General features: G+C 34.0%; 16 non-coding genes across 16 annotated transcripts; all 16 read right to left on the bottom strand.

The window, feature by feature from the left end:
- Positions 1 to 893: 893 nt before the first annotated feature.
- TRNAF-GAA (transfer RNA phenylalanine (anticodon GAA)) lies at positions 894 to 966 on the bottom strand. The gene has a single exon. It is a non-coding gene; the product is annotated as a tRNA-Phe (tRNA).
- An 897-nt stretch (positions 967 to 1,863) lies between these two features.
- TRNAL-CAG (transfer RNA leucine (anticodon CAG)) lies at positions 1,864 to 1,946 on the bottom strand. Its single transcript has one exon. It is a non-coding gene; the product is annotated as a tRNA-Leu (tRNA).
- A 1,130-nt stretch (positions 1,947 to 3,076) lies between these two features.
- On the bottom strand, positions 3,077 to 3,149 carry TRNAF-GAA (transfer RNA phenylalanine (anticodon GAA)). Its single transcript has one exon. It is a non-coding gene; the product is annotated as a tRNA-Phe (tRNA).
- Positions 3,150 to 4,046: 897 nt separating this feature from the next.
- TRNAL-CAG (transfer RNA leucine (anticodon CAG)) lies at positions 4,047 to 4,129 on the bottom strand. The gene has a single exon. It is a non-coding gene; the product is annotated as a tRNA-Leu (tRNA).
- Positions 4,130 to 5,259: 1,130 nt separating this feature from the next.
- Positions 5,260 to 5,332, bottom strand: TRNAF-GAA (transfer RNA phenylalanine (anticodon GAA)). Its single transcript has one exon. It is a non-coding gene; the product is annotated as a tRNA-Phe (tRNA).
- An 897-nt stretch (positions 5,333 to 6,229) lies between these two features.
- Positions 6,230 to 6,312, bottom strand: TRNAL-CAG (transfer RNA leucine (anticodon CAG)). Its single transcript has one exon. It is a non-coding gene; the product is annotated as a tRNA-Leu (tRNA).
- A 1,136-nt stretch (positions 6,313 to 7,448) lies between these two features.
- TRNAF-GAA (transfer RNA phenylalanine (anticodon GAA)) lies at positions 7,449 to 7,521 on the bottom strand. The gene has a single exon. It is a non-coding gene; the product is annotated as a tRNA-Phe (tRNA).
- An 897-nt stretch (positions 7,522 to 8,418) lies between these two features.
- On the bottom strand, positions 8,419 to 8,501 carry TRNAL-CAG (transfer RNA leucine (anticodon CAG)). Its single transcript has one exon. It is a non-coding gene; the product is annotated as a tRNA-Leu (tRNA).
- A 1,136-nt stretch (positions 8,502 to 9,637) lies between these two features.
- On the bottom strand, positions 9,638 to 9,710 carry TRNAF-GAA (transfer RNA phenylalanine (anticodon GAA)). Its single transcript has one exon. It is a non-coding gene; the product is annotated as a tRNA-Phe (tRNA).
- An 897-nt stretch (positions 9,711 to 10,607) lies between these two features.
- Positions 10,608 to 10,690, bottom strand: TRNAL-CAG (transfer RNA leucine (anticodon CAG)). Its single transcript has one exon. It is a non-coding gene; the product is annotated as a tRNA-Leu (tRNA).
- Positions 10,691 to 11,825: 1,135 nt separating this feature from the next.
- Positions 11,826 to 11,898, bottom strand: TRNAF-GAA (transfer RNA phenylalanine (anticodon GAA)). Its single transcript has one exon. It is a non-coding gene; the product is annotated as a tRNA-Phe (tRNA).
- An 897-nt stretch (positions 11,899 to 12,795) lies between these two features.
- Positions 12,796 to 12,878, bottom strand: TRNAL-CAG (transfer RNA leucine (anticodon CAG)). Its single transcript has one exon. It is a non-coding gene; the product is annotated as a tRNA-Leu (tRNA).
- A 1,137-nt stretch (positions 12,879 to 14,015) lies between these two features.
- Positions 14,016 to 14,088, bottom strand: TRNAF-GAA (transfer RNA phenylalanine (anticodon GAA)). Its single transcript has one exon. It is a non-coding gene; the product is annotated as a tRNA-Phe (tRNA).
- An 897-nt stretch (positions 14,089 to 14,985) lies between these two features.
- Positions 14,986 to 15,068, bottom strand: TRNAL-CAG (transfer RNA leucine (anticodon CAG)). Its single transcript has one exon. It is a non-coding gene; the product is annotated as a tRNA-Leu (tRNA).
- A 1,136-nt stretch (positions 15,069 to 16,204) lies between these two features.
- Positions 16,205 to 16,277, bottom strand: TRNAF-GAA (transfer RNA phenylalanine (anticodon GAA)). The gene has a single exon. It is a non-coding gene; the product is annotated as a tRNA-Phe (tRNA).
- An 897-nt stretch (positions 16,278 to 17,174) lies between these two features.
- TRNAL-CAG (transfer RNA leucine (anticodon CAG)) lies at positions 17,175 to 17,257 on the bottom strand. Its single transcript has one exon. It is a non-coding gene; the product is annotated as a tRNA-Leu (tRNA).
- Between the last annotated feature and the right edge of the window lie 1,023 nt (positions 17,258 to 18,280).

Below are 18,280 nucleotides of genomic sequence, written 5' to 3'. Positions count from 1 at the left end.
GTAATTCTGAAAGTGTTTTTTGTGACACATTGTACTTTACATTAACTGTAAATTTAGGTCAATAAACTTTTAGTTTTTTTCTGTGAAAATATCTAAAGTTTGCTTAAAATTTTGAAATATTAGTCATTTTTATTCTTTGACTGCTTATACCCTTAAACCAACTTGTCGCAACACACAAAAACATTAATAAATAGCATTTTTCATGTGTGTACTTTTTGTCAGCATTAATTTTCAAACCTCCTTTTATTTTGTTAGGATGTTAGAAATGTTAGATTTCTCACAAAATGCGGTGATGCATCATATTTCTTCAGAAACTACCATTTGGCCACACAGCAGGGCTTTGAAAATAAGAGCACCATTCGGGTTTTGGAATGCAGATTTTGCAAGAATAGTTTGCGGTAAAATTTTCAGAGTACCAAATGTACCAAAAACAGCAGAAACCCCCCCCAAAGTGACCCCATTTTAGAAATTACTTCTCACAATGAATCCATATACACCACAGCATTTCATAGTCAAACATACATGGCTGAAATCATTCAGCTAGTGTCTGATACATGATGCCTGTATCAGCTATCCGGTTCCCATTAAATCCTCTTACAGCTTAGTGAAATGGAAATAAACAAAATAGAGGAAAAATTAAAAAAAATAATAATTTGCTCAAAAGGAAAAGCTCCCATTTCTCATCTTTTCAACATTTTATTTTCTGTAGATAGTTAAGATTTTTAGGCCTTTTTTTCATTTTCTTTCAGTCATCAGCCCCGTATATTTGCCCCCTATTCACATGTAAAGCGCCATGGAATAAATGGCGCTATAAAAATGTATAATAATAATAATCAGCCCATGTGCTTTGTTCATTTTCTCCTTAAAATGTAAACAGTGAAGAAAAATTATGTTGCCGAAACCCGTGATCGAACCAGGGACCTTTAGATCTTCAGTCTAACGCTCTCCCAACTGAGCTATTTCGGCCAAACACAAACAACTTTAGGAGTGTTTGACACTCGGCAAATGTCAAGCGAAACCCCTGAAAATGTATATTTTTATTTTTGCTTTGACTAGTTTTTGCAGCATGATTTCTATTTGAAACTCCTGCCATTTTGTTGTACATGTTTAATAACTTTCATTAACTCTTTGTGAATGAGTAGAAAAAAAATGCAATTTTGACAGATTTTTTTACATTTCCAATTTGACTCTATTCATCACGTTCATTCTAACCATGTGTTTATGAGAGAGGTAATCGTTGCACATAAAACACAATGTGCATGCATAATGTTACATCAAGTTTTATTTGATATTAGATGGAAATAATTGGAGCAAAAAAGGAGACAAAAATTTAGAGAAAATATTTTAATGATTGTTAACTTTCAATGTGAAAACGTTTGTCCCAAAATGTGCTGAAACTTAGATGTCAGTATCGCATGCGCATTTCAGACTTTTTAATCTATGATTACCTACTTTTTCAGCTTTTGTTTATTAAGTACTGTTATGGTTTATTGAGGAATGAGGTAAACAAATATGAAATTAGACTTACCTGCAATTCAGTTTATAGAAATCTCCCAGAACAGCCCCATAGGATGTGGAATCTTACCTAATAGGGAAAGAGAACACAAAGAGGTGAAATAATCCTCCCCATTCACCGCCCATAGTATTTTTATGGTGCCAAGACAGCTAACATATGCACATAAAACCTATTTCACAATCCTAGAGTTCCGTTTATAGATGACAATTTCAGATTCACCCCAAAAACTCCCAGGTAGTCATAACTTTGGGATCAGGTTTTTTAAGGCCCATTGCTAAGTTTGGTTTGAGCCCCATCTAATCAATAACTGAAGGGAATCTGTATAGTTTCATGAAACGAAAAGGTGATGTCAGAAGTAGGATTTGAACCCACGCCTCCAAGAGAGACTGCGACCTGAACGCAGCGCCTTAGACCGCTCGGCCATCCTGACTTCTTGTGGATTTGGTACCTTAACTCTTTCCAAATTAGTCAGCAGAAATATGACCATCAATTGTCATTGAAAATTATTTTAAAATAATTAATATTACAGTTTTTATTTCTATACATTTGTTTAAACTATTAGTTATAAAGCCTATTTTGAGCTAAAAGGCCAAGCCCCATTTGTTAAAAAATATGACATGTATCACCTTATGCAGTAATAACTCTGGAATGCTTCTACATATCCCCGTAATTCTGAAAGTGTTTTTTGTGACACATTGTACTTTACATTAACTGTAAATTTAGGTCAATAAACTTTTAGTTTTTTTCTGTGAAAATATCTAAAGTTTGCTTAAAATTTTGAAATATTAGTCATTTTTATTCTTTGACTGCTTATACCCTTAAACCAACTTGTCGCAACACACAAAAACATTAATAAATAGCATTTTTCATGTGTGTACTTTTTGTCAGCATTAATTTTCAAACCTCCTTTTATTTTGTTAGGATGTTAGAAATGTTAGATTTCTCACACAATGCGGTGATGCATCATATTTCTTCAGAAACTACCATTTGGCCACACAGCAGGGCTTTGAAAATAAGAGCACCATTCGGGTTTTGGAATGCAGATTTTGCAAGAATAGTTTGCGGTAAAATTTTCAGAGTACCAAATGTACCAAAAACAGCAGAAACCCCCCCCCAAAGTGACCCCATTTTAGAAATTACTTCTCACAATGAATCCATATACACCACAGCATTTCATAGTCAAACATACATGGCTGAAATCATTCAGCTAGTGTCTGATACATGATGCCTGTATCAGCTATCCGGTTCCCATTAAATCCTCTTACAGCTTAGTGAAATGGAAATAAACAAAATAGAGGAAAAATTAAAAAAAATAATAATTTGCTCAAAAGGAAAAACTCCCATTTCTCATCTTTTCAACATTTTATTTTCTGTAGATAGTTAAGATTTTTAGGCCTTTTTTTCATTTTCTTTCAGTCATCAGCCCCGTATATTTGCCCCGTATTCACATGTAAAGCGCCATGGAATAAATGGCGCTATAAAAATGTATAATAATAATAATCAGCCCATGTGCTTTGTTCATTTTCTCCTTAAAATGTAAACAGTGAAGAAAAATTATGTTGCCGAAACCCGGGATCGAACCAGGGACCTTTAGATCTTCAGTCTAACGCTCTCCCAACTGAGCTATTTCGGCCAAACACAAACAACTTTAGGAGTGTTTGACACTCGGCAAATGTCAAGCGAAACCCCTGAAAATGTATATTTTTATTTTTGCTTTGACTAGTTTTTGCAGCATGATTTCTATTTGAAACTCCTGCCATTTTGTTGTACATGTTTAATAACTTTCATTAACTCTTTGTGAATGAGTAGAAAAAAAATGCAATTTTGACAGATTTTTTTACATTTCCAATTTGACTCTATTCATCATGTTCATTCTAACCCTGTGTTTATGAGACAGGTGATGGTTGCACATAAAACACATTGTGCATGCATAATGTTACATCAAGTTTTATTTGATATTAGATGCAAATAATTGGAGCAAAAAAGGAGACAAAAATTTAGAGAAAATATTTTAATGATTGTTAACTTTCAATGTGAAAACGTTTGTCCCAAAATGTGCTGAAACTTAGATGTCAGTATCGCATGCGCATTTCAGACTTTTTAATCTATGATTACCTACTTTTTCAGCTTTTGTTTATTAAGTACTGTTATGGTCTATTGAGGAATGAGGTAAACAAATATGAAATTAGACTTACCTGCAATTCAGTTTATAGAAATCTCCCAGAACAGCCCCATAGGATGTGGAATCTTACCTAATAGGGAAAGAGAACACAAAGAGGTGAAATAATCCTCCCCATTCACCGCCCATAGTATTTTTATGGTGCCAAGACAGCTAACATATGCACATAAAACCTATTTCACAATCCTAGAGTTCCGTTTATAGATGACAATTTCAGATTCACCCCAAAAACTCCCAGGTAGTCATAACTTTGGGATCAGGTTTTTTAAGGCCCATTGCTAAGTTTGGTTTGAGCCCCATCTAATCAATAACTGAAGGGAATCTGTATAGTTTCATGAAACGAAAAGGTGATGTCAGAAGTGGGATTTGAACCCACGCCTCCAAGAGAGACTGCGACCTGAACGCAGCGCCTTAGACCGCTCGGCCATCCTGACTTCTTGTGGATTTTGTACCTTAACTCTTTCCAAATTAGTCAGCAGAAATATGACCATCAATTGTCATTGAAAATTATTTTAAAATAATTAATATTACAGTTTTTATTTCTATACATTTGTTTAAACTATTAGTTATAAAGCCTATTTTGAGCTAAAAGGCCAAGCCCCATTTGTTAAAAAATATGACATGTATCACCTTATGCAGTAATAACTCTGGAATGCTTCTACATATCCCCGTAATTCTGAAAGTGTTTTTTGTGACACATTGTACTTTACATTAACTGTAAATTTAGGTCAATAAACTTTTAGTTTTTTTCTGTGAAAATATCTAAAGTTTGCTTAAAATTTTGAAATATTAGTCATTTTTATTCTTTGACTGCTTATACCCTTAAACCAACTTGTCGCAACACACAAAAACATTAATAAATAGCATTTTTCATGTGTGTACTTTTTGTCAGCATTAATTTTCAAACCTCCTTTTATTTTGTTAGGATGTTAGAAATGTTAGATTTCTCACAAAATGCGGTGATGCATCATATTTCTTCAGAAACTACCATTTGGCCACACAGCAGGGCTTTGAAAATAAGAGCACCATTCGGGTTTTGGAATGCAGATTTTGCAAGAATAGTTTGCGGTAAAATTTTCAGAGTACCAAATGTACCAAAAACAGCAGAAACCCCCCCCCAAAGTGACCCCATTTTAGAAATTACTTCTCACAATGAATCCATATACACCACAGCATTTCATAGTCAAACATACATGGCTGAAATCATTCAGCTAGTGTCTGATACATGATGCCTGTATCAGCTATCCGGTTCCCATTAAATCCTCTTACAGCTTAGTGAAATGGAAATAAACAAAATAGAGGAAAAATTAAAAAAAATAATAATTTGCTCAAAAGGAAAAGCTCCCATTTCTCATCTTTTCAACATTTTATTTTCTGTAGATAGTTAAGATTTTTAGGCCTTTTTTTCATTTTCTTTCAGTCATCAGCCCCGTATATTTGCCCCTTATTCACATGTAAAGCGCCATGGAATAAATGGCGCTATAAAAATGTATAATAATAATAATCAGCCCATGTGCTTTGTTCATTTTCTCCTTAAAATGTAAACAGTGAAGAAAAATTATGTTGCCGAAACCCGGGATCGAACCAGGGACCTTTAGATCTTCAGTCTAACGCTCTCCCAACTGAGCTATTTCGGCCAAACACAAACAACTTTAGGAGTGTTTGACACTCGGCAAATGTCAAGCGAAACCCCTGAAAATGTATATTTTTATTTTTGCTTTGACTAGTTTTTGCAGCATGATTTCTATTTGAAACTCCTGCCATTTTGTTGTACATGTTTAATAACTTTCATAAACTCTTTGTGAATGAGTAGAAAAAAAATGCAATTTTGACAGATTTTTTTACATTTCCAATTTGACTCTATTCATCATGTTCATTCTAACCCTGTGTTTATGAGACAGGTGATGGTTGCACATAAAACACAATGTGCATGCATAATGTTACATCAAGTTTTATTTGATATTAGATGCAAATAATTGGAGCAAAAAAGGAGACAAAAATTTAGAGAAAATATTTTAATGATTGTTAACTTTCAATGTGAAAACGTTTGTCCCAAAATGTGCTGAAACTTAGATGTCAGTATCGCATGCGCATTTCAGACTTTTTAATCTATGATTACCTACTTTTTCAGCTTTTGTTTATTAAGTACTGTTATGGTCTATTGAGGAATGAGGTAAACAAATATGAAATTAGACTTACCTGCAATTCAGTTTATAGAAATCTCCCAGAACAGCCCCATAGGATGTGGAATCTTACCTAATAGGGAAAGAGAACACAAAGAGGTGAAATAATCCTCCCCATTCACCGCCCATAGTATTTTTATGGTGCCAAGACAGCTAACATATGCACATAAAACCTATTTCACAATCCTAGAGTTCCGTTTATAGATGACAATTTCAGATTCACCCCAAAAACTCCCAGGTAGTCATAACTTTGGGATCAGGTTTTTTAAGGCCCATTGCTAAGTTTGGTTTGAGCCCCATCTAATCAATAACTGAAGGGAATCTGTATAGTTTCATGAAACGAAAAGGTGATGTCAGAAGTGGGATTTGAACCCACGCCTCCAAGAGAGACTGCGACCTGAACGCAGCGCCTTAGACCGCTCGGCCATCCTGACTTCTTGTGGATTTTGTACCTTAACTCTTTCCAAATTAGTCAGCAGAAATATGACCATCAATTGTCATTGAAAATTATTTTAAAATAATTAATATTACAGTTTTTATTTCTATACATTTGTTTAAACTATTAGTTATAAAGCCTATTTTGAGCTAAAAGGCCAAGCCCCATTTGTTAAAAAATATGACATGTATCACCTTATGCAGTAATAACTCTGGAATGCTTCTACATATCCCCGTAATTCTGAAAGTGTTTTTTGTGACACATTGTACTTTACATTAACTGTAAATTTAGGTCAATAAACTTTTAGTTTTTTTCTGTGAAAATATCTAAAGTTTGCTTAAAATTTTGAAATATTAGTCATTTTTATTCTTTGACTGCTTATACCCTTAAACCAACTTGTCGCAACACACAAAAACATTAATAAATAGCATTTTTCATGTGTGTACTTTTTGTCAGCATTAATTTTCAAACCTCCTTTTATTTTGTTAGGATGTTAGAAATGTTAGATTTCTCACAAAATGCGGTGATGCATCATATTTCTTCAGAAACTACCATTTGGCCACACAGCAGGGCTTTGAAAATAAGAGCACCATTCGGGTTTTGGAATGCAGATTTTGCAAGAATAGTTTGCGGTAAAATTTTCAGAGTACCAAATGTACCAAAAACAGCAGAAACCCCCCCCCAAAGTGACCCCATTTTAGAAATTACTTCTCACAATGAATCCATATACACCACAGCATTTCATAGTCAAACATACATGGCTGAAATCATTCAGCTAGTGTCTGATACATGATGCCTGTATCAGCTATCCGGTTCCCATTAAATCCTCTTACAGCTTAGTGAAATGGAAATAAACAAAATAGAGGAAAAATTAAAAAAAATAATAATTTGCTCAAAAGGAAAAGCTCCCATTTCTCATCTTTTCAACATTTTATTTTCTGTAGATAGTTAAGATTTTTAGGCCTTTTTTTCATTTTCTTTCAGTCATCAGCCCCGTATATTTGCCCCGTATTCACATGTAAAGCGCCATGGAATAAATGGCGCTATAAAAATGTATAATAATAATAATAATAATCAGCCCATGTGCTTTGTTCATTTTCTCCTTAAAATGTAAACAGTGAAGAAAAATTATGTTGCCGAAACCCGGGATCGAACCAGGGACCTTTAGATCTTCAGTCTAACGCTCTCCCAACTGAGCTATTTCGGCCAAACACAAACAACTTTAGGAGTGTTTGACACTCGGCAAATGTCAAGCGAAACCCCTGAAAATGTATATTTTTATTTTTGCTTTGACTAGTTTTTGCAGCATGATTTCTATTTGAAACTCCTGCCATTTTGTTGTACATGTTTAATAACTTTCATTAACTCTTTGTGAATGAGTAGAAAAAAAATGCAATTTTGACAGATTTTTTTACATTTCCAATTTGACTCTATTCATCATGTTCATTCTAACCCTGTGTTTATGAGACAGGTGATGGTTGCACATAAAACACAATGTGCATGCATAATGTTACATCAAGTTTTATTTGATATTAGATGCAAATAATTGGAGCAAAAAAGGAGACAAAAATTTAGAGAAAATATTTTAATGATTGTTAACTTTCAATGTGAAAACGTTTGTCCCAAAATGTGCTGAAACTTAGATGTCAGTATCGCATGCGCATTTCAGACTTTTTAATCTATGATTACCTACTTTTTCAGCTTTTGTTTATTAAGTACTGTTATGGTCTATTGAGGAATGAGGTAAACAAATATGAAATTAGACTTACCTGCAATTCAGTTTATAGAAATCTCCCAGAACAGCCCCATAGGATGTGGAATCTTACCTAATAGGGAAAGAGAACACAAAGAGGTGAAATAATCCTCCCCATTCACCGCCCATAGTATTTTTATGGTGCCAAGACAGCTAACATATGCACATAAAACCTATTTCACAATCCTAGAGTTCCGTTTATAGATGACAATTTCAGATTCACCCCAAAAACTCCCAGGTAGTCATAACTTTGGGATCAGGTTTTTTAAGGCCCATTGCTAAGTTTGGTTTGAGCCCCATCTAATCAATAACTGAAGGGAATCTGTATAGTTTCATGAAACGAAAAGGTGATGTCAGAAGTGGGATTTGAACCCACGCCTCCAAGAGAGACTGCGACCTGAACGCAGCGCCTTAGACCGCTCGGCCATCCTGACTTCTTGTGGATTTTGTACCTTAACTCTTTCCAAATTAGTCAGCAGAAATATGACCATCAATTGTCATTGAAAATTATTTTAAAATAATTAATATTACAGTTTTTATTTCTATACATTTGTTTAAACTATTAGTTATAAAGCCTATTTTGAGCTAAAAGGCCAAGCCCCATTTGTTAAAAAATATGACATGTATCACCTTATGCAGTAATAACTCTGGAATGCTTCTACATATCCCCGTAATTCTGAAAGTGTTTTTTGTGACACATTGTACTTTACATAAACTGTAAATTTAGGTCAATAAACTTTTAGTTTTTTTCTGTGAAAATATCTAAAGTTTGCTTAAAATTTTGAAATATTAGTCATTTTTATTCTTTGACTGCTTATACCCTTAAACCAACTTGTCGCAACACACAAAAACATTAATAAATAGCATTTTTCATGTGTGTACTTTTTGTCAGCATTAATTTTCAAACCTCCTTTTATTTTGTTAGGATGTTAGAAATGTTAGATTTCTCACAAAATGCGGTGATGCATCATATTTCTTCAGAAACTACCATTTGGCCACACAGCAGGGCTTTGAAAATAAGAGCACCATTCGGGTTTTGGAATGCAGATTTTGCAAGAATAGTTTGCGGTAAAATTTTCAGAGTACCAAATGTACCAAAAACAGCAGAAACCCCCCCCCAAAGTGACCCCATTTTAGAAATTACTTCTCACAATGAATCCATATACACCACAGCATTTCATAGTCAAACATACATGGCTGAAATCATTCAGCTAGTGTCTGATACATGATGCCTGTATCAGCTATCCGGTTCCCATTAAATCCTCTTACAGCTTAGTGAAATGGAAATAAACAAAATAGAGGAAAAATTAAAAAAAATAATAATTTGCTCAAAAGGAAAAGCTCCCATTTCTCATCTTTTCAACATTTTATTTTCTGTAGATAGTTAAGATTTTTAGGCCTTTTTTTCATTTTCTTTCAGTCATCAGCCCCGTATATTTGCCCCGTATTCACATGTAAAGCGCCATGGAATAAATGGCGCTATAAAAATGTATAATAATAATAATAATAATCAGCCCATGTGCTTTGTTCATTTTCTCCTTAAAATGTAAACAGTGAAGAAAAATTATGTTGCCGAAACCCGGGATCGAACCAGGGACCTTTAGATCTTCAGTCTAACGCTCTCCCAACTGAGCTATTTCGGCCAAACACAAACAACTTTAGGAGTGTTTGACACTCGGCAAATGTCAAGCGAAACCCCTGAAAATGTATATTTTTATTTTTGCTTTGACTAGTTTTTGCAGCATGATTTCTATTTGAAACTCCTGCCATTTTGTTGTACATGTTTAATAACTTTCATTAACTCTTTGTGAATGAGTAGAAAAAAAATGCAATTTTGACAGATTTTTTTACATTTCCAATTTGACTCTATTCATCATGTTCATTCTAACCCTGTGTTTATGAGACAGGTGATGGTTGCACATAAAACACAATGTGCATGCATAATGTTACATCAAGTTTTATTTGATATTAGATGCAAATAATTGGAGCAAAAAAGGAGACAAAAATTTAGAGAAAATATTTTAATGATTGTTAACTTTCAATGTGAAAACGTTTGTCCCAAAATGTGCTGAAACTTAGATGTCAGTATCGCATGCGCATTTCAGACTTTTTAATCTATGATTACCTACTTTTTCAGCTTTTGTTTATTAAGTACTGTTATGGTCTATTGAGGAATGAGGTAAACAAATATGAAATTAGACTTACCTGCAATTCAGTTTATAGAAATCTCCCAGAACAGCCCCATAGGATGTGGAATCTTACCTAATAGGGAAAGAGAACACAAAGAGGTGAAATAATCCTCCCCATTCACCGCCCATAGTATTTTTATGGTGCCAAGACAGCTAACATATGCACATAAAACCTATTTCACAATCCTAGAGTTCCGTTTATAGATGACAATTTCAGATTCACCCCAAAAACTCCCAGGTAGTCATAACTTTGGGATCAGGTTTTTTAAGGCCCATTGCTAAGTTTGGTTTGAGCCCCATCTAATCAATAACTGAAGGGAATCTGTATAGTTTCATGAAACGAAAAGGTGATGTCAGAAGTGGGATTTGAACCCACGCCTCCAAGAGAGACTGCGACCTGAACGCAGCGCCTTAGACCGCTCGGCCATCCTGACTTCTTGTGGATTTTGTACCTTAACTCTTTCCAAATTAGTCAGCAGAAATATGACCATCAATTGTCATTGAAAATTATTTTAAAATAATTAATATTACAGTTTTTATTTCTATACATTTGTTTAAACTATTAGTTATAAAGCCTATTTTGAGCTAAAAGGCCAAGCCCCATTTGTTAAAAAATATGACATGTATCACCTTATGCAGTAATAACTCTGGAATGCTTCTACATATCCCCGTAATTCTGAAAGTGTTTTTTGTGACACATTGTACTTTACATTAACTGTAAATTTAGGTCAATAAACTTTTAGTTTTTTTCTGTGAAAATATCTAAAGTTTGCTTAAAATTTTGAAATATTAGTCATTTTTATTCTTTGACTGCTTATACCCTTAAACCAACTTGTCGCAACACACAAAAACATTAATAAATAGCATTTTTCATGTGTGTACTTTTTGTCAGCATTAATTTTCAAACCTCCTTTTATTTTGTTAGGATGTTAGAAATGTTAGATTTCTCACAAAATGCGGTGATGCATCATATTTCTTCAGAAACTACCATTTGGCCACACAGCAGGGCTTTGAAAATAAGAGCACCATTCGGGTTTTGGAATGCAGATTTTGCAAGAATAGTTTGCGGTAAAATTTTCAGAGTACCAAATGTACCAAAAACAGCAGAAACCCCCCCCAAAGTGACCCCATTTTAGAAATTACTTCTCACAATGAATCCATATACACCACAGCATTTCATAGTCAAACATACATGGCTGAAATCATTCAGCTAGTGTCTGATACATGATGCCTGTATCAGCTATCCGGTTCCCATTAAATCCTCTTACAGCTTAGTGAAATGGAAATAAACAAAATAGAGGAAAAATTAAAAAAAATAATAATTTGCTCAAAAGGAAAAGCTCCCATTTCTCATCTTTTCAACATTTTATTTTCTGTAGATAGTTAAGATTTTTAGGCCTTTTTTTCATTTTCTTTCAGTCATCAGCCCCGTATATTTGCCCCGTATTCACATGTAAAGCGCCATGGAATAAATGGCGCTATAAAAATGTATAATAATAATAATAATAATCAGCCCATGTGCTTTGTTCATTTTCTCCTTAAAATGTAAACAGTGAAGAAAAATTATGTTGCCGAAACCCGGGATCGAACCAGGGACCTTTAGATCTTCTGTCTAACGCTCTCCCAACTGAGCTATTTCGGCCAAACACAAACAACTTTAGGAGTGTTTGACACTCGGCAAATGTCAAGCGAAACCCCTGAAAATGTATATTTTTATTTTTGCTTTGACTAGTTTTTGCAGCATGATTTCTATTTGAAACTCCTGCCATTTTGTTGTACATGTTTAATAACTTTCATTAACTCTTTGTGAATGAGTAGAAAAAAAATGCAATTTTGACAGATTTTTTTACATTTCCAATTTGACTCTATTCATCATGTTCATTCTAACCCTGTGTTTATGAGACAGGTGATGGTTGCACATAAAACACAATGTGCATGCATAATGTTACATCAAGTTTTATTTGATATTAGATGCAAATAATTGGAGCAAAAAAGGAGACAAAAATTTAGAGAAAATATTTTAATGATTGTTAACTTTCAATGTGAAAACGTTTGTCCCAAAATGTGCTGAAACTTAGATGTCAGTATCGCATGCGCATTTCAGACTTTTTAATCTATGATTACCTACTTTTTCAGCTTTTGTTTATTAAGTACTGTTATGGTCTATTGAGGAATGAGGTAAACAAATATGAAATTAGACTTACCTGCAATTCAGTTTATAGAAATCTCCCAGAACAGCCCCATAGGATGTGGAATCTTACCTAATAGGGAAAGAGAACACAAAGAGGTGAAATAATCCTCCCCATTCACCGCCCATAGTATTTTTATGGTGCCAAGACAGCTAACATATGCACATAAAACCTATTTCACAATCCTAGAGTTCCGTTTATAGATGACAATTTCAGATTCACCCCAAAAACTCCCAGGTAGTCATAACTTTGGGATCAGGTTTTTTAAGGCCCATTGCTAAGTTTGGTTTGAGCCCCATCTAATCAATAACTGAAGGGAATCTGTATAGTTTCATGAAACGAAAAGGTGATGTCAGAAGTGGGATTTGAACCCACGCCTCCAAGAGAGACTGCGACCTGAACGCAGCGCCTTAGACCGCTCGGCCATCCTGACTTCTTGTGGATTTTGTACCTTAACTCTTTCCAAATTAGTCAGCAGAAATATGACCATCAATTGTCATTGAAAATTATTTTAAAATAATTAATATTACAGTTTTTATTTCTATACATTTGTTTAAACTATTAGTTATAAAGCCTATTTTGAGCTAAAAGGCCAAGCCCCATTTGTTAAAAAATATGACATGTATCACCTTATGCAGTAATAACTCTGGAATGCTTCTACATATCCCCGTAATTCTGAAAGTGTTTTTTGTGACACATTGTACTTTACATTAACTGTAAATTTAGGTCAATAAACTTTTAGTTTTTTTCTGTGAAAATATCTAAAGTTTGCTTAAAATTTTGAAATATTAGTCATTTTTATTCTTTGACTGCTTATACCCTTAAACCAACTTGTCGCAACACACAAAAACATTAATAAATAGCATTTTTCATGTGTGTACTTTTTGTCAGCATTAATTTTCAAACCTCCTTTTATTTTGTTAGGATGTTAGAAATGTTAGATTTCTCACAAAATGCGGTGATGCATCATATTTCTTCAGAAACTACCATTTGGCCACACAGCAGGGCTTTGAAAATAAGAGCACCATTCGGGTTTTGGAATGCAGATTTTGCAAGAATAGTTTGCGGTAAAATTTTCAGAGTACCAAATGTACCAAAAACAGCAGAAACCCCCCCCCCAAAGTGACCCCATTTTAGAAATTACTTCTCACAATGAATCCATATACACCACAGCATTTCATAGTCAAACATACATGGCTGAAATCATTCAGCTAGTGTCTGATACATGATGCCTGTATCAGCTATCCGGTTCCCATTAAATCCTCTTACAGCTTAGTGAAATGGAAATAAACAAAATAGAGGAAAAATTAAAAAAAATAATAATTTGCTCAAAAGGAAAAGCTCCCATTTCTCATCTTTTCAACATTTTATTTTCTGTAGATAGTTAAGATTTTTAGGCCTTTTTTTCATTTTCTTTCAGTCATCAGCCCCGTATATTTGCCCCGTATTCACATGTAAAGCGCCATGGAATAAATGGCGCTATAAAAATGTATAATAATAATAATAATAATCAGCCCATGTGCTTTGTTCATTTTCTCCTTAAAATGTAAACAGTGAAGAAAAATTATGTTGCCAAAAACCGGGATCGAACCAGGGACCTTTAGATCTTCAGTCTAACGCTCTCCCAACTGAGCTATTTCGGCCAAACACAAACAACTTTAGGAGTGTTTGACACTCGGCAAATGTCAAGCGAAACCCCTGAAAATGTATATTTTTATTTTTGCTTTGACTAGTTTTTGCAGCATGATTTCTATTTGAAACTCCTGCCATTTTGTTGTACATGTTTAATAACTTTCATTAACTCTTTGTGAATGAGTAGAAAAAAAATGCAATTTTGACAGATTTTTTTACATTTCCAATTTGACTCTATTCATCATGTTCATTCTAACCCTGTGTTTATGAGACAGGTGATGGTTGCACATAAAACACAATGTGCATGCATAATGTTACATCAAGTTTTATTTGATATTAGATGCAAATAATTGGAGCAAAAAAGGAGACAAAAATTTAGAGAAAATATTTTAATGATTGTTAACTTTCAATGTGAAAACGTTTGTCCCAAAATGTGCTGAAACTTAGATGTCAGTATCGCATGCGCATTTCAGACTTTTTAATCTATGATTACCTACTTTTTCAGCTTTTGTTTATTAAGTACTGTTATGGTCTATTGAGGAATGAGGTAAACAAATATGAAATTAGACTTACCTGCAATTCAGTTTATAGAAATCTCCCAGAACAGCCCCATAGGATGTGGAATCTTACCTAATAGGGAAAGAGAACACAAAGAGGTGAAATAATCCTCCCCATTCACCGCCCATAGTATTTTTATGGTGCCAAGACAGCTAACATATGCACATAAAACCTATTTCACAATCCTAGAGTTCCGTTTATAGATGACAATTTCAGATTCACCCCAAAAACTCCCAGGTAGTCATAACTTTGGGATCAGGTTTTTTAAGGCCCATTGCTAAGTTTGGTTTGAGCCCCATCTAATCAATAACTGAAGGGAATCTGTATAGTTTCATGAAACGAAAAGGTGATGTCAGAAGTGGGATTTGAACCCACGCCTCCAAGAGAGACTGCGACCTGAACGCAGCGCCTTAGACCGCTCGGCCATCCTGACTTCTTGTGGATTTTGTACCTTAACTCTTTCCAAATTAGTCAGCAGAAATATGACCATCAATTGTCATTGAAAATTATTTTAAAATAATTAATATTACAGTTTTTATTTCTATACATTTGTTTAAACTATTAGTTATAAAGCCTATTTTGAGCTAAAAGGCCAAGCCCCATTTGTTAAAAAATATGACATGTATCACCTTATGCAGTAATAACTCTGGAATGCTTCTACATATCCCCGTAATTCTGAAAGTGTTTTTTGTGACACATTGTACTTTACATAAACTGTAAATTTAGGTCAATAAACTTTTAGTTTTTTTCTGTGAAAATATCTAAAGTTTGCTTAAAATTTTGAAATATTAGTCATTTTTATTCTTTGACTGCTTATACCCTTAAACCAACTTGTCGCAACACACAAAAACATTAATAAATAGCATTTTTCATGTGTGTACTTTTTGTCAGCATTAATTTTCAAACCTCCTTTTATTTTGTTAGGATGTTAGAAATGTTAGATTTCTCACAAAATGCGGTGATGCATCATATTTCTTCAGAAACTACCATTTGGCCACACAGCAGGGCTTTGAAAATAAGAGCACCATTCGGGTTTTGGAATGCAGATTTTGCAAGAATAGTTTGCGGTAAAATTTTCAGAGTACCAAATGTACCAAAAACAGCAGAAACCCCCCCCCAAAGTGACCCCATTTTAGAAATTACTTCTCACAATGAATCCATATACACCACAGCATTTCATAGTCAAACATACATGGCTGAAATCATTCAGCTAGTGTCTGATACATGATGCCTGTATCAGCTATCCGGTTCCCATTAAATCCTCTTACAGCTTAGTGAAATGGAAATAAACAAAATAGAGGAAAAATTAAAAAAAATAATAATTTGCTCAAAAGGAAAAGCTCCCATTTCTCATCTTTTCAACATTTTATTTTCTGTAGATAGTTAAGATTTTTAGGCCTTTTTTTCATTTTCTTTCAGTCATCAGCCCCGTATATTTGCCCCGTATTCACATGTAAAGCGCCATGGAATAAATGGCGCTATAAAAATGTATAATAATAATAATAATAATCAGCCCATGTGCTTTGTTCATTTTCTCCTTAAAATGTAAACAGTGAAGAAAAATTATGTTGCCGAAACCCGGGATCGAACCAGGGACCTTTAGATCTTCAGTCTAACGCTCTCCCAACTGAGCTATTTCGGCCAAACACAAACAACTTTAGGAGTGTTTGACACTCGGCAAATGTCAAGCGAAACCCCTGAAAATGTATATTTTTATTTTTGCTTTGACTAGTTTTTGCAGCATGATTTCTATTTGAAACTCCTGCCATTTTGTTGTACATGTTTAATAACTTTCATTAACTCTTTGTGAATGAGTAGAAAAAAAATGCAATTTTGACAGATTTTTTTACATTTCCAATTTGACTCTATTCATCATGTTCATTCTAACCCTGTGTTTATGAGACAGGTGATGGTTGCACATAAAACACAATGTGCATGCATAATGTTACATCAAGTTTTATTTGATATTAGATGCAAATAATTGGAGCAAAAAAGGAGACAAAAATTTAGAGAAAATATTTTAATGATTGTTAACTTTCAATGTGAAAACGTTTGTCCCAAAATGTGCTGAAACTTAGATGTCAGTATCGCATGCGCATTTCAGACTTTTTAATCTATGATTACCTACTTTTTCAGCTTTTGTTTATTAAGTACTGTTATGGTCTATTGAGGAATGAGGTAAACAAATATGAAATTAGACTTACCTGCAATTCAGTTTATAGAAATCTCCCAGAACAGCCCCATAGGATGTGGAATCTTACCTAATAGGGAAAGAGAACACAAAGAGGTGAAATAATCCTCCCCATTCACCGCCCATAGTATTTTTATGGTGCCAAGACAGCTAACATATGCACATAAAACCTATTTCACAATCCTAGAGTTCCGTTTATAGATGACAATTTCAGATTCACCCCAAAAACTCCCAGGTAGTCATAACTTTGGGATCAGGTTTTTTAAGGCCCATTGCTAAGTTTGGTTTGAGCCCCATCTAATCAATAACTGAAGGGAATCTGTATAGTTTCATGAAACGAAAAGGTGATGTCAGAAGTGGGATTTGAACCCACGCCTCCAAGAGAGACTGCGACCTGAACGCAGCGCCTTAGACCGCTCGGCCATCCTGACTTCTTGTGGATTTTGTACCTTAACTCTTTCCAAATTAGTCAGCAGAAATATGACCATCAATTGTCATTGAAAATTATTTTAAAATAATTAATATTACAGTTTTTATTTCTATACATTTGTTTAAACTATTAGTTATAAAGCCTATTTTGAGCTAAAAGGCCAAGCCCCATTTGTTAAAAAATATGACATGTATCACCTTATGCAGTAATAACTCTGGAATGCTTCTACATATCCCCGTAATTCTGAAAGTGTTTTTTGTGACACATTGTACTTTACATTAACTGTAAATTTAGGTCAATAAACTTTTAGTTTTTTTCTGTGAAAATATCTAAAGTTTGCTTAAAATTTTGAAATATTAGTCATTTTTATTCTTTGACTGCTTATACCCTTAAACCAACTTGTCGCAACACACAAAAACATTAATAAATAGCATTTTTCATGTGTGTACTTTTTGTCAGCATTAATTTTCAAACCTCCTTTTATTTTGTTAGGATGTTAGAAATGTTAGATTTCTCACAAAATGCGGTGATGCATCATATTTCTTCAGAAACTACCATTTGGCCACACAGCAGGGCTTTGAAAATAAGAGCACCATTCGGGTTTTGGAATGCAGATTTTGCAAGAATAGTTTGCGGTAAAATTTTCAGAGTACCAAATGTACCAAAAACAGCAGAAACCCCCCCCAAAGTGACCCCATTTTAGAAATTACTTCTCACAATGAATCCATATACACCACAGCATTTCATAGTCAAACATACATGGCTGAAATCATTCAGCTAGTGTCTGATACATGATGCCTGTATCAGCTATCCGGTTCCCATTAAATCCTCTTACAGCTTAGTGAAATGGAAATAAACAAAATAGAGGAAAAATTAAAAAAAATAATAATTTGCTCAAAAGGAAAAGCTCCCATTTCTCATCTTTTCAACATTTTATTTTCTGTAGATAGTTAAGATTTTTAGGCCTTTTTTTCATTTTCTTTCAGTCATCAGCCCCGTATATTTGCCCCGTATTCACATGTAA

Source organism: Ranitomeya imitator, chromosome 10, assembly GCF_032444005.1.
Source record: "Ranitomeya imitator isolate aRanImi1 chromosome 10, aRanImi1.pri, whole genome shotgun sequence".
Classification (NCBI taxonomy): domain Eukaryota; kingdom Metazoa; phylum Chordata; class Amphibia; order Anura; family Dendrobatidae; genus Ranitomeya; species Ranitomeya imitator.
Note: the sequence above shows the minus strand (reverse complement) of the source record. Positions and strands in the feature narration are given on the sequence as shown.